Raw genomic sequence first — 16,133 nt, 5'->3', positions numbered from 1 at the left:
AAACTGCACCCACATCACCAGCACTGGCCTATCAGGCACTGAGCCACAAGTGACATCACAACCACAAACTGCAGCCACAGGACCAGCACTGGCCTATCAGGCACTCAGCCACAAGTGACATCACAACCACAAACTGCAGCGACAGGACCAGCAATGTCCTATCAGGCACTGAGCCACAAGTGACATCACAACCACAAACTCCACCCACATGACCAGCAGTGGCCTATCAGGCACTGAGCCACAAGTGACATCACAACCACAAACTGCACCCATATGACCAGCACTGGCCTATCAGGCACTGAGCCACAAGTGACTCACAACCACAAAATGAACCCACGTGAGCAGCACTGGCCTATCAGGCACTCAGCCACAAGTGACCTCACAACCACAAACTCCACCCACAGGACCAGCACTGGCCTATCAGGCACTCAGCCACAAGTGACATCACAAACACAAACTGCAGCCACATCACCAGCACTGGCCTATCAGGCACTGAGCCACAAGTGACCTCACAAACACAAACTGCAGCCATGTGACCAACACTGGCCTATCAGGCACTCAGCCACAAGTGACATCACAAACACAAACTGCACCCACATCACCAGCACTGGCCTATCAGGCACTCAGCCACAAGTGACATCACAACCACAAACTGCACACACAGGACCAGCAATGTCCCATCAGGCACTGAGCCACAAGTGACATCACAAACACAAACTGCAGCCACATGAAAATCACTGGCCTATCAGGCACTGAGCCACAAGTGACATCACAACCACAAACTCCACCCACATCACCAGCACTGGCCTATCAGGCACTGAGCTACAAGTGACATCACAACCTCAAACACCACCCACAGGACCAGCATGACCTATCAGGCACTGAGCCACAAGTGACCTCACAACGACAAAATGAACCCACGTGACCAGCACTGGCCTATCAGGCACTCAGCCACAAGTGACATCACAACCACAAACTGCACCCACAGGACCAGCACTGGCCTATCAGGCACTGAGCCACAAGTGACATCACAACCACAAACTGCAGCCACAGGACCAGCACTGGCCTATCAGGCACTGAGCCACAAGTGACATCACAAACACAAACTGCAGCCATGTGACCAGCACTGGCCTATCAGGCACTGAGCCACAAGTGACATCACAAACACAGACTGCACCCATGTGACCAGTACTGGCCTATCAGGCACTCAGCCACAAGTGACATCACAACAACAAACTGCAGCCACATCACCAGCACTGGCCTATCAGGCACTGAGCCACAAGTGACATCACAAACACAAACTCCACCCACAGGACCAGCAGGGCCCTGTCAGGCACTGAGCCACAAGTGACCTCACAGCCACAAACTCCACCCACATCACCAGCACTGGCCTATCAGGCACTGAGTCACAAGTGACATCACAAACACAAAATGCACCCACATGACCAGCACTGGCCTATCAGGCACTGAGCCACAAGTGACATCACAACCACAAACTCCACCCACATGGCCAGCACTGGTCTACCAGGCACTGAGCCACAAGTGACATCACAACCACAAACTCCACCCACATGACCAGCACTGGCCTATCAGGCACTGAGCCACAAGTGACATCACAACCATAGACTCCACCCACAGGACCAGCACTGGCCTATCAGGCACTGAGCCACAAGTGACATCACAAACACAAACTGCAGCCACAGGACCAGCAATATCCTATCAGGCACTCAGCCACAAGTGACATCACAAACACAAACTGCAGCCACGTGACTAGCACTGGTCTACCAGGCACTGAGGCAGAAGAGACATCACAACCACAAACTGCAGCCACATCACCAGCACTGGCCTATCAGGCACTCAGCCACAGGTGACATCACAAACACAAACTGCAGCCACATGACCAGCACTGGCCTATCAGGCACTGAGCCACAAGTGACATCACAAACACAAACTGCAGCCATGTGACCAACGCTGGCCTATAAGGCACTGAGCCACAAGTGACCTGACAACCACAAACTGCACCCACATGACCAGCACTGGCCTATCAGGCACTGAGCCACAAGTGACATCAAAACCACAAAATGAACCCACATGAACAGCACTGGCCTATCAGGCACTGAGCCACAAGTGACATCACAAACACAAACTGCAGCCACATCACCAGCACTGGCCTATCAGGCCCTGAGCCACAAGTGACATCACAAACAGAAACTCCACCCACACCACCAGCATTGGCCTATCAGGCACTGAGCCACAAGTGACATCACAAACACAAACTGCAGCCACATCACCAGCACTGGCCTATCAGGCACTGAGCCACAAGTGACATCAAAACCACAAACTGCAGCCATGTGACCAGCACTGGCCTATCAGGCACTGAGCCACAAGTGACATCACAAACACAAACTGCACCCACACCACCAGCACTGGCCTATCAGGCCCTGAGCCACAAGTGACATCACAACCACAAACTGCACCCACATCACCAGCACTGGCCTATCAGGCACTGAGCCACAAGTGACATCACAAACACAAACTGCAGCCACAGGACCAGCACTGGCCTATCAGGCACTGAGCCACAAGTGACCTCACAACCACAAAATGAACCCACGTGACCAGCACTGGCCTATCAGGCACTGAGCCACAAGTGACATCACAAACACAAACTGCAGCCACATCACCAGCACTGGCCTATCAGGCACTGAGCCACAAGTGACATCACAAACACAAAATGCAGACATGTGACAAGCACTGGCCTATCAGTCACTGAGCCACAAGTGACATCACAAACACAAACACCACCCACAGGACCAGCATGACCTATCAGGCACTGAGCCACAAGTGACATCACAAACACAAACTCCACCCACGTGACCAGCACTGGCCTATCAGGCACTGAGCCACAAGTGACATCACAACCACAAACTCCACCCACATGGCCAGCACTGGTCTACCAGGCACTGAGTCAGAAGAGACATCACAACCACAAACTGCACCCACATGAACAGCATTGGCCTATCAGGCACTGAGCCACAAGTGACATCACAACCACAAACTGCAGCCATGTGACCAACACTGGCCTATCAGGCTCTGAGCCACAAGTGACATCACAACCACAAACTGCACCCACATGACCAGCACTGGCCGATCAGGCACTGAGCCACAAGTGACATCACAACCACAAACTGCACCCACATGAACAGCATTGGCCTATCAGGCACTGAGCCACAAGTGACATCACAACCACAAACTGCAGCCACACGACCAGCACTGGCCTATCAGGCACTGAGCCACAAGTGACATCACAAACACAAACTCCACCCACAGGACCAGCAGGGCCCTGTCAGGCACTGAGCCACAAGTGACCTCACAGCCACAAACTGCACCCACATCACCAGCACTGGCCTATCAGGCACTCAGCCACAAGTGACATCACAAACACAAACTGCAGCCACAGGACAAGCACTGGCCTATCAGGCACTGAGCCACAAGTGAACTCACAAACACAAACTGCACCCACATCACCAGCACTGGCCTATCAGGCACTCAGCCACAAGTGACATCACAACCACAAACTGCACCCACAGGACAAGCACTGGCCTATCAGGCACTGAACCACAAGTGACATCACAAACACAAACTGCAGCCAAATCATGAGCACTGGCCTATCAGGCACTGAGCCACAAGAGACTTCACAAACACAACCAGCACCCAGAGAACAAGAACTGGCCTATCAGGCACTCAGCCACAAGTGACATCACAACCACAAACTGCACCCACATCACCAGCACTGGCCTATCAGGCACTCAGCCACAAGTGACCTCAAAACCACAAACTGCACCCACAGGAGAAGCACTGGCCTATCAGGCACTGAGCCACAAGTGACATCACAAACACAAACTGCACCCACATCACCAGCACTGGCCTATCAGGCACTGAGCCACAAGTGACATCACAACTACAAATTGCAGCCATGTGACCAGCACTGGCCCATCAGGCACTGAGCCACAAGTGACATCACAAACACAAACTGCACCCACACCACCAGCACTGGCCTACCAGGCACTGAGCCACAAGTGACATCACAAACACAAACTGCACCCACATCACCAGCACTGGCCTATCAGGCACTGAGCCACAAGTGACATCACAAACACAAACTGCACCCACAGGACAACCACTGCGCTATCATGCACTCAGCCACAAGTGACATCACAAACACAAACTGCAGCCACATCACCAGCACTGGCCTATCAGGCACTCAGCCACAAGTGACATCACAAACACAAACTGCACCCACATCACCAGCACTGGCCTATCAGGCACTGAGCCACAAGTGACATCACAACTACAAATTGCAGCCATGTGACCAGCACTGGCCCATCAGGCACTGAGCCACAAGTGACATCACAACCACAAACTGCAGCCATGTGACCAGCACTGGCCTATCAGGCACTGAGCCACAAGGGACCTCACAACCACAAACTGCAGCCATGTGACCAGCACTGGCCTATCAGGCACTGAGCCACAAGTGACCTCGCAAACACAAACTGCACCCACACCACTAGCACTGGCCTATCAGGCACTGACCCACAAGTGACATCACAAACACAAACTCCACCCACGTGACCAGCACTGGCCTATCAGGCACTGATCCGCAAATGACATCACAACAACAAGCTGCACCCACATCACCAGCACTGGCCTATCAGGCACTCAGCCACAAGTGACCTCACAGCCACAAACTGCACCCACATCACCAGCACTGGCCTATCAGGCACTGAGCCACAAGTGACATCACAACCACAAACTGCAGCCACATCACGAGCACTGGCCTATCAGGCACTGAGCCACAAGTGACATCACAAACACAAACAACAGCCATTTGAGCAGCACTGGCCTATCAGGCACTCAGCCACAAGTGACATCACAAACACAAACTCCACCCACATCACCAGCACTGGCCTATCAGGCACTGAGCCACAAGTGACATCACAAACACAAACAACAGCCATTTGAGCAGCACTGGCCTATCAGGCACTCAGCCACAAGTGACATCACAAACACAAACTCCACCCACATCACCAGCACTGGCCTATCAGGCACTGAGCCACAAGTGACATCACAAACACAAACTCCACCCACATCACCAGCACTGGCCTATCAGGCACTGAGCCACAAGTGACATCACAAACACAAACTCCACCCACAGGACCAGCACTGGCCTATCAGGCACTGAGCCATAAGTGACATCACAAACACAATATGCACCCACAGGACCAGCAATATCCTATCAGGCACTCAGCCACAAGTGACATCACAAACACAAACTGCAGCCACGTGACTAGCACTGGTCTACCAGGCACTGAGCCACAAGTGACATCACAAACACAAACTCCACCCACATGACCAGCACTGGCCTATCAGGCACTGAGCCACAAGTGACATCACAAACACAAACTGCACCCACATCACCAGCACTGGCCTATCAGGCACTGAGCCACAAGTGACATCACAACCACAAACTCCACCCACAGGACCAGCATTGGCCTATCAGGCACTGAGCCACAAGTGACATCACAAACACAAACTGCACCCACATCACCAGCACTGGCCTATCAGGCACTGAGCCACAAGTGACATCACAAACACAAACTCCACCCACAGGACCAGCACTGGCCTATCAGGCACTGAGCCACAAGTGACCTCACAACCACAAAATGAACCCACATCACCAGCACTGGCCTATCAGGCACTGAGCCACAAGTGACATCACAAACACAAACTGCACCCACACCACCAGCACTGGCCTATCAGGCACTGAGCCACAAGTGACATCACAAACACAAACTGCAGCCACATCACCAGCACTGGCCTATCAGGCACTGAGCCACAAGGGACATCACAAACACAAACTGCACCCACATCACCAGCACTGGCCTATCAGGCACTGAGCCACAAGTGACATCACAACTACTAATTGCAGCCATGTGACCAGCACTGGCCCATCAGGCACTGAGCCACAAGTGACATCACAAACACAAACTGCACCCACATCACCAGCACTGGCCTATCAGGCACTCAGCCACAAGTGACATCACAAACACAAACTGCACCCACACCACCAGCACTGGCGTATCAGGCACTCAGCCACAAGTGACATCACAAACACAAACTGCACCCACATCACCAGCACTGGCCTATCAGGCACTGAGCCACAAGTGACATCACAAACACAAACTGCACCCACAGGACAACCACTGCGCTATCATGCACTCAGCCACAAGTGACATCACAAACACAAACTGCAGCCACATCACCAGCACTGGCCTATCAGGCACTCAGCCACAAGTGACATCACAAACACAAACTGCACCCACATCACCAGCACTGGCCTATCAGGCACTGAGCCACAAGTGACATCACAACTACAAATTGCAGCCATGTGACCAGCACTGGCCCATCAGGCACTGAGCCACAAGTGACATCACAACCACAAACTGCAGCCATGTGACCAGCACTGGCCTATCAGGCACTGAGCCACAAGGGACCTCACAACCACAAACTGCAGCCATGTGACCAGCACTGGCCTATCAGGCACTGAGCCACAAGTGACATCACAAACACAAACTCCACCCACGTGACCAGCACTGGCCTATCAGGCACTGATCCGCAAATGACATCACAACAACAAGCTGCACCCACATCACCAGCACTGGCCTATCAGGCACTCAGCCACAAGTGACATCACAAACACAAACTGCACCCACATCACCAGCACTGGCCTATCAGGCACTCAGCCACAAGTGACATCACAAACACAAACTGCACACACAGGACCAGCAATGTCCCATCAGGCACTGAGCCACAAGTGACATCACAAACACAAACTGCAGCCACATGAAAATCACTGGCCTACCAGGCACTGAGCCACAAGTGACATCACAACCACAAACTCCACCCACATCACCAGCACTGGCCTATCAGGCACTGAGCTACAAGTGACATCACAACCTCAAACACCACCCACAGGACCAGCATGACCTATCAGGCACTGAGCCACAAGTGACCTCACAACGACAAAATGAACCCACGTGACCAGCACTGGCCTATCAGGCACTCAGCCACAAGTGACATCACAAACACAAACTGCACCCACAGGACCAGCACTGGCCTATCACGCACTGAGCCACAAGTGACATCACAACCACAAACTGCAGCCACATCACCAGCACTGGCCTATCAGGCACTGAGCCACAAGTGACATCACAAACACAAACTCTATCCACATGACCAGCACTGGCCTATCAGGCACTGAGCCACAAGTGACATCACAACCACAAACTGCACCCACACCACCAGCACTGGCCTATCAGGCACTGAGCCACAAGTGACATCACAAACACAAACTCCACCCACATGAACAGCATTGGCCTATCAGGCTCTGAGCCACAAGTGACATCACAACCACAAACTGCAGCCATGTGACCAGCACTGGCCTATCAGGCACTGAGCCACAAGTGACATCAAAACCACAAACTGCACACACAGGACCAGCACTGGCCTATCAGGCACTGAGCCACAAGTGACATCACAACCACAAACTGCAGCCATGTGACCAGCACTGGCCTATCAGGCACTGAGCCACAAGTGACATCAAAACCACAAACTGCAGCCACAGGACCAGCACTGGCCTCTCAGGCACTGAGCCACAAGTGACATCACAAACACAAACTGCACCCACATCACCAGCACTGGCCTATCAGGCACTGAGCCACAAGTGACATCACAACCACAAACTGCAGCCACAGGACCAGCACTGGCCTATCAGGCACTCAGCCACAAGTGACATCACAACCACAAACTGCAGCGACAGGACCAGCAATGTCCTATCAGGCACTGAGCCACAAGTGACATCACAACCACAAACTCCACCCACATGACCAGCAGTGGCCTATCAGGCACTGAGCCACAAGTGACATCACAACCACAAACTGCACCCATATGACCAGCACTGGCCTATCAGGCACTGAGCCACAAGTGACCTCACAACCACAAAATGAACCCACGTGAGCAGCACTGGCCTATCAGGCACTCAGCCACAAGTGACCTCACAACCACAAACTGCAGCCACAGGACAAGCAATGTCCCATCAGGCACTCAGCCACAAGAGACATCACAGCCACAAACTGCACCCACATCACCAGCACTGGCCTATCAGGCACTGAGCCACAAGTGACATCACAACCACAAACTGCACACACATGACCAGCACTGGCCTATAAGGCACTGAGCCACAAGTGACCTCACAACCACAAACTCCACCCACAGGACCAGCACTGGCCTATCAGGCACTCAGCCACAAGTGACATCACAAACACAAACTGCAGCCACATCACCAGCACTGGCCTATCAGGCACTGAGCCACAAGTGACCTCACAAACACAAACTGCAGCCATGTGACCAACACTGGCCTATCAGGCACTCAGCCACAAGTGACATCACAAACACAAACTCCACCCACATCACCAGCACTGGCCTATCAGGCACTGAGCCACAAGTGACATCACAACCACAAACTCCACCCACATGACCAGCACTGGCCTATCAGGCACTGAGCCACAAGTGACATCACAAACACAAACTGCACCCACATCACCAGCACTGGCCTATCAGGCACTCAGCCACAAGTGACATCACAACCACAAACTGCACACACAGGACCAGCAATGTCCCATCAGGCACTGAGCCACAAGTGACATCACAAACACAAACTGCAGCCACATGAAAATCACTGGCCTATCAGGCACTGAGCCACAAGTGACATCACAACCACAAACTCCACCCACATCACCAGCACTGGCCTATCAGGCACTGAGCTACAAGTGACATCACAACCTCAAACACCACCCACAGGACCAGCATGACCTATCAGGCACTGAGCCACAAGTGACCTCACAACGACAAAATGAACCCACGTGACCAGCACTGGCCTATCAGGCACTCAGCCACAAGTGACATCACAACCACAAACTGCACCCACAGGACCAGCACTGGCCTATCAGGCACTGAGCCACAAGTGACATCACAACCACAAACTGCAGCCACAGGACCAGCACTGGCCTATCAGGCACTGAGCCACAAGTGACATCACAAACACAAACTGCAGCCATGTGACCAGCACTGGCCTATCAGGCACTGAGCCACAAGTGACATCACAAACACAGACTGCACCCATGTGACCAGTACTGGCCTATCAGGCACTCAGCCACAAGTGACATCACAACAACAAACTGCAGCCACATCACCAGCACTGGCCTATCAGGCACTGAGCCACAAGTGACATCACAAACACAAACTCCACCCACAGGACCAGCAGGGCCCTGTCAGGCACTGAGCCACAAGTGACCTCACAGCCACAAACTCCACCCACATCACCAGCACTGGCCTATCAGGCACTGAGTCACAAGTGACATCACAAACACAAAATGCACCCACATGACCAGCACTGGCCTATCAGGCACTGAGCCACAAGTGACATCACAACCACAAACTCCACCCACATGGCCAGCACTGGTCTACCAGGCACTGAGCCACAAGTGACATCACAACCACAAACTCCACCCACATGACCAGCACTGGCCTATCAGGCACTGAGCCACAAGTGACATCACAACCATAGACTCCACCCACAGGACCAGCACTGGCCTATCAGGCACTGAGCCACAAGTGACATCACAAACACAAACTGCAGCCACAGGACCAGCAATATCCTATCAGGCACTCAGCCACAAGTGACATCACAAACACAAACTGCAGCCACGTGACTAGCACTGGTCTACCAGGCACTGAGGCAGAAGAGACATCACAACCACAAACTCCACCCACATGACCAGCACTGGCCTATCAGGCACTGAGCCACAAGTGACATCACAACCACAAACTGCAGCCACATCACCAGCACTGGCCTATCAGGCACTCAGCCACAGGTGACATCACAAACACAAACTGCAGCCACATGACCAGCACTGGCCTATCAGGCACTGAGCCACAAGTGACATCACAAACACAAACTGCAGCCATGTGACCAACGCTGGCCTATAAGGCACTGAGCCACAAGTGACCTGACAACCACAAACTGCACCCACATGACCAGCACTGGCCTATCAGGCACTGAGCCACAAGTGACATCAAAACCACAAAATGAACCCACATGAACAGCACTGGCCTATCAGGCACTGAGCCACAAGTGACATCACAAACACAAACTGCACCCACATCACCAGCACTGGCCTATCAGGCCCTGAGCCACAAGTGACATCACAAACAGAAACTCCACCCACACCACCAGCATTGGCCTATCAGGCACTGAGCCACAAGTGACCTCACAAACACAAACTGCAGCCACATCACCAGCACTGGCCTATCAGGCACTGAGCCACAAGTGACATCAAAACCACAAACTGCAGCCATGTGACCAGCACTGGCCTATCAGGCACTGAGCCACAAGTGACATCACAAACACAAACTGCACCCACACCACCAGCACTGGCCTATCAGGCCCTGAGCCACAAGTGACATCACAACCACAAACTGCACCCACATCACCAGCACTGGCCTATCAGGCACTGAGCCACAAGTGACATCACAAACACAAACTGCAGCCACAGGAACAGCACTGGCCTATCAGGCACTGAGCCACAAGTGACCTCACAACCACAAAATGAACCCACGTGACCAGCACTGGCCTATCAGGCACTGAGCCACAAGTGACATCACAAACACAAACTGCAGCCACATCACCAGCACTGGCCTATCAGGCCCTGAGCCACAAGTGACATCACAACCACAAACTGCACCCACAGGACCAGCACTGGCCTATCAGGCACTGAGCCACAAGTGACATCACAAACACAAAATGCAGACATGTGACAAGCACTGGCCTATCAGTCACTGAGCCACAAGTGACATCACAAACACAAACACCACCCACAGGACCAGCATGACCTATCAGGCACTGAGCCACAAGTGACATCACAAACACAAACTCCACCCACGTGACCAGCACTGGCCTATCAGGCACTGAGCCACAAGTGACATCACAACCACAAACTCCACCCACATGGCCAGCACTGGTCTACCAGGCACTGAGTCAGAAGAGACATCACAACCACAAACTGCACCCACATGAACAGCATTGGCCTATCAGGCACTGAGCCACAAGTGACATCACAACCACAAACTGCAGCCATGTGACCAACACTGGCCTATCAGGCTCTGAGCCACAAGTGACATCACAACCACAAACTGCACCCACATGACCAGCACTGGCCGATCAGGCACTGAGCCACAAGTGACATCACAACCACAAACTGCACCCACATGAACAGCATTGGCCTATCAGGCACTGAGCCACAAGTGACATCACAACCACAAACTGCAGCCACACGACCAGCACTGGCCTATCAGGCACTGAGCCACAAGTGACATCACAAACACAAACTCCACCCACAGGACCAGCAGGGCCCTGTCAGGCACTGAGCCACAAGTGACCTCACAGCCACAAACTGCACCCACATCACCAGCACTGGCCTATCAGGCACTCAGCCACAAGTGACATCACAAACACAAACTGCAGCCACAGGACAAGCACTGGCCTATCAGGCACTGAGCCACAAGTGAACTCACAAACACAAACTGCACCCACATCACCAGCACTGGCCTATCAGGCACTCAGCCACAAGTGACATCACAACCACAAACTGCACCCACAGGACAAGCACTGGCCTATCAGGCACTGAGCCACAAGTGACATCACAACTACAAATTGCAGCCATGTGACCAGCACTGGCCCATCAGGCACTGAGCCACAAGTGACATCACAAACACAAACTGCACCCACACCACCAGCACTGGCCTACCAGGCACTGAGCCACAAGTGACATCACAAACACAAACTGCACCCACATCACCAGCACTGGCCTATCAGGCACTGAGCCACAAGTGACATCACAAACACAAACTGCACCCACAGGACAACCACTGCGCTATCATGCACTCAGCCACAAGTGACATCACAAACACAAACTGCAGCCACATCACCAGCACTGGCCTATCAGGCACTCAGCCACAAGTGACATCACAAACACAAACTGCACCCACATCACCAGCACTGGCCTATCAGGCACTGAGCCACAAGTGACATCACAACTACAAATTGCAGCCATGTGACCAGCACTGGCCCATCAGGCACTGAGCCACAAGTGACATCACAACCACAAACTGCAGCCATGTGACCAGCACTGGCCTATCAGGCACTGAGCCACAAGGGACCTCACAACCACAAACTGCAGCCATGTGACCAGCACTGGCCTATCAGGCACTGAGCCACAAGTGACATCACAAACACAAACTCCACCCACGTGACCAGCACTGGCCTATCAGGCACTGATCCGCAAATGACATCACAACAACAAGCTGCACCCACATCACCAGCACTGGCCTATCAGGCACTCAGCCACAAGTGACCTCACAGCCACAAACTGCACCCACATCACCAGCACTGGCCTATCAGGCACTGAGCCACAAGTGACATCACAACCACAAACTGCAGCCACATCACGAGCACTGGCCTATCAGGCACTGAGCCACAAGTGACATCACAAACACAAACAACAGCCATTTGAGCAGCACTGGCCTATCAGGCACTCAGCCACAAGTGACATCACAAACACAAACTCCACCCACATCACCAGCACTGGCCTATCAGGCACTGAGCCACAAGTGACATCACAAACACAAACAACAGCCATTTGAGCAGCACTGGCCTATCAGGCACTCAGCCACAAGTGACATCACAAACACAAACTCCACCCACATCACCAGCACTGGCCTATCAGGCACTGAGCCACAAGTGACATCACAAACACAAACTCCACCCACATCACCAGCACTGGCCTATCAGGCACTGAGCCACAAGTGACATCACAAACACAAACTCCACCCACAGGACCAGCACTGGCCTATCAGGCACTGAGCCATAAGTGACATCACAAACACAATATGCACCCACAGGACCAGCAATATCCTATCAGGCACTCAGCCACAAGTGACATCACAAACACAAACTGCAGCCACGTGACTAGCACTGGTCTACCAGGCACTGAGCCAGAAGAGACATCACAACCACAAACTCCACCCACATGACCAGCACTGGCCTATCAGGCACTGAGCCACAAGTGACATCACAACCATAGACTCCACCCACATGACCAGCACTGGCCTATCAGGCACTGAGCCACAAGTGACATCACAAACACAAACTGCAGCCACATCACCAGCACTGGCCTATCAGGCACTCAGCCACAAGTGACATCACAAACACAAACTCCACCCACATCACCAGCACTGGCCTATCAGGCACTGAGCCACAAGTGACATCACAAACACAAACTCCACCCACATGACCAGCACTGGCCTATCAGGCACTGAGCCACAAGTGACATCACAAACACAAACTGCACCCACATCACCAGCACTGGCCTATCAGGCACTGAGCCACAAGTGACATCACAACCACAAACTCCACCCACAGGACCAGCATTGGCCTATCAGGCACTGAGCCACAAGTGACATCACAAACACAAACTGCACCCACATCACCAGCACTGGCCTATCAGGCACTGAGCCACAAGTGACATCACAAACACAAACTCCACCCACAGGACCAGCACTGGCCTATCAGGCACTGAGCCACAAGTGACCTCACAACCACAAAATGAACCCACGTGACCAGCACTGGCCTATCAGGCCCTGAGCCACAAGTGAAATCACAACCACAAACTGCACACACAGGACCAGCACTGGCCTATCAGGCACTGAGCCACAAGTGACATCACAAACACAAACTGCACCCACATCACCAGCACTGGCCTATCAGGCACTGAGCCACAAGTGACATCACAAACACAAACTGCACCCACACCACCAGCACTGGCCTATCAGGCACTGAGCCACAAGTGACATCACAAACACAAACTGCAGCCACATCACCAGCACTGGCCTATCAGGCACTGAGCCACAAGGGACATCACAAACACAAACTGCACCCACATCACCAGCACTGGCCTATCAGGCACTGAGCCACAAGTGACATCACAACTACTAATTGCAGCCATGTGACCAGCACTGGCCCATCAGGCACTGAGCCACAAGTGACATCACAAACACAAACTGCACCCACATCACCAGCACTGGCCTATCAGGCACTCAGCCACAAGTGACATCACAAACACAAACTGCACCCACACCACCAGCACTGGCGTATCAGGCACTCAGCCACAAGTGACATCACAAACACAAACTGCACCCACATCACCAGCACTGGCCTATCAGGCACTGAGCCACAAGTGACATCACAAACACAAACTGCACCCACAGGACAACCACTGCGCTATCATGCACTCAGCCACAAGTGACATCACAAACACAAACTGCAGCCACATCACCAGCACTGGCCTATCAGGCACTCAGCCACAAGTGACATCACAAACACAAACTGCACCCACATCACCAGCACTGGCCTATCAGGCACTGAGCCACAAGTGACATCACAACTACAAATTGCAGCCATGTGACCAGCACTGGCCCATCAGGCACTGAGCCACAAGTGACATCACAACCACAAACTGCAGCCATGTGACCAGCACTGGCCTATCAGGCACTGAGCCACAAGGGACCTCACAACCACAAACTGCAGCCATGTGACCAGCACTGGCCTATCAGGCACTGAGCCACAAGTGACATCACAAACACAAACTCCACCCACGTGACCAGCACTGGCCTATCAGGCACTGATCCGCAAATGACATCACAACAACAAGCTGCACCCACATCACCAGCACTGGCCTATCAGGCACTCAGCCACAAGTGACATCACAAACACAAACTGCACCCACATCACCAGCACTGGCCTATCAGGCACTCAGCCACAAGTGACATCACAAACACAAACTGCACACACAGGACCAGCAATGTCCCATCAGGCACTGAGCCACAAGTGACATCACAAACACAAACTGCAGCCACATGAAAATCACTGGCCTACCAGGCACTGAGCCACAAGTGACATCACAACCACAAACTCCACCCACATCACCAGCACTGGCCTATCAGGCACTGAGCTACAAGTGACATCACAACCTCAAACACCACCCACAGGACCAGCATGACCTATCAGGCACTGAGCCACAAGTGACCTCACAACGACAAAATGAACCCACGTGACCAGCACTGGCCTATCAGGCACTCAGCCACAAGTGACATCACAAACACAAACTGCACCCACAGGACCAGCACTGGCCTATCACGCACTGAGCCACAAGTGACATCACAACCACAAACTGCAGCCACATCACCAGCACTGGCCTATCAGGCACTGAGCCACAAGTGACATCACAAACACAAACTCTATCCACATGACCAGCACTGGCCTATCAGGCACTGAGCCACAAGTGACATCACAACCACAAACTGCACCCACACCACCAGCACTGGCCTATCAGGCACTGAGCCACAAGTGACATCACAAACACAAACTGCAGCCACAGGACAAGCACTGGCCTATCAGGCACTCAGCCACAAGTGACATCACAAACACAAACTGCAGCCACATCACCAGCACTGGCCTATCAGGCACTGAGCCACAAGGGACATCACAAACACAAACTCCACCCACAGGACCAGCAGGGCCCTGTCAGGCACTCAGCCACAAGTGACCTCACAGCCACAAACTGCACCCACATCACCAGCACTGGCCTATCAGGCACTGAGTCACAAGTGACATCACAACCAGAAACAACAGCCATTTGAGCAGCACTGGCCTCTCAGGCACTGAGCCACAAGTGACATCACAAACACAAACTGCACCCACATCACCAGCACTGGCCTATCAGGCACTGAGCCACAAGTGACATCACAACCACAAACTCCACCCACATGGCCAGCACTGGTCTACCAGGCACTGAGCCACAAGTGACATCACAACCACAAACTCCACCCACATGACCAGCACTGGCCTATCAGGCACTGAGCCACAAGTGACATCACAACCACAAACTGCAGCCACATCACCA

The sequence above is a fragment of the Apteryx mantelli genome, chromosome 24, assembly GCF_036417845.1.
Source record: "Apteryx mantelli isolate bAptMan1 chromosome 24, bAptMan1.hap1, whole genome shotgun sequence".
NCBI lineage: Eukaryota > Metazoa > Chordata > Aves > Apterygiformes > Apterygidae > Apteryx > Apteryx mantelli.
The sequence above is the reverse complement of the archived record's forward strand: the minus strand, read 5'-3'. Positions refer to the sequence as shown.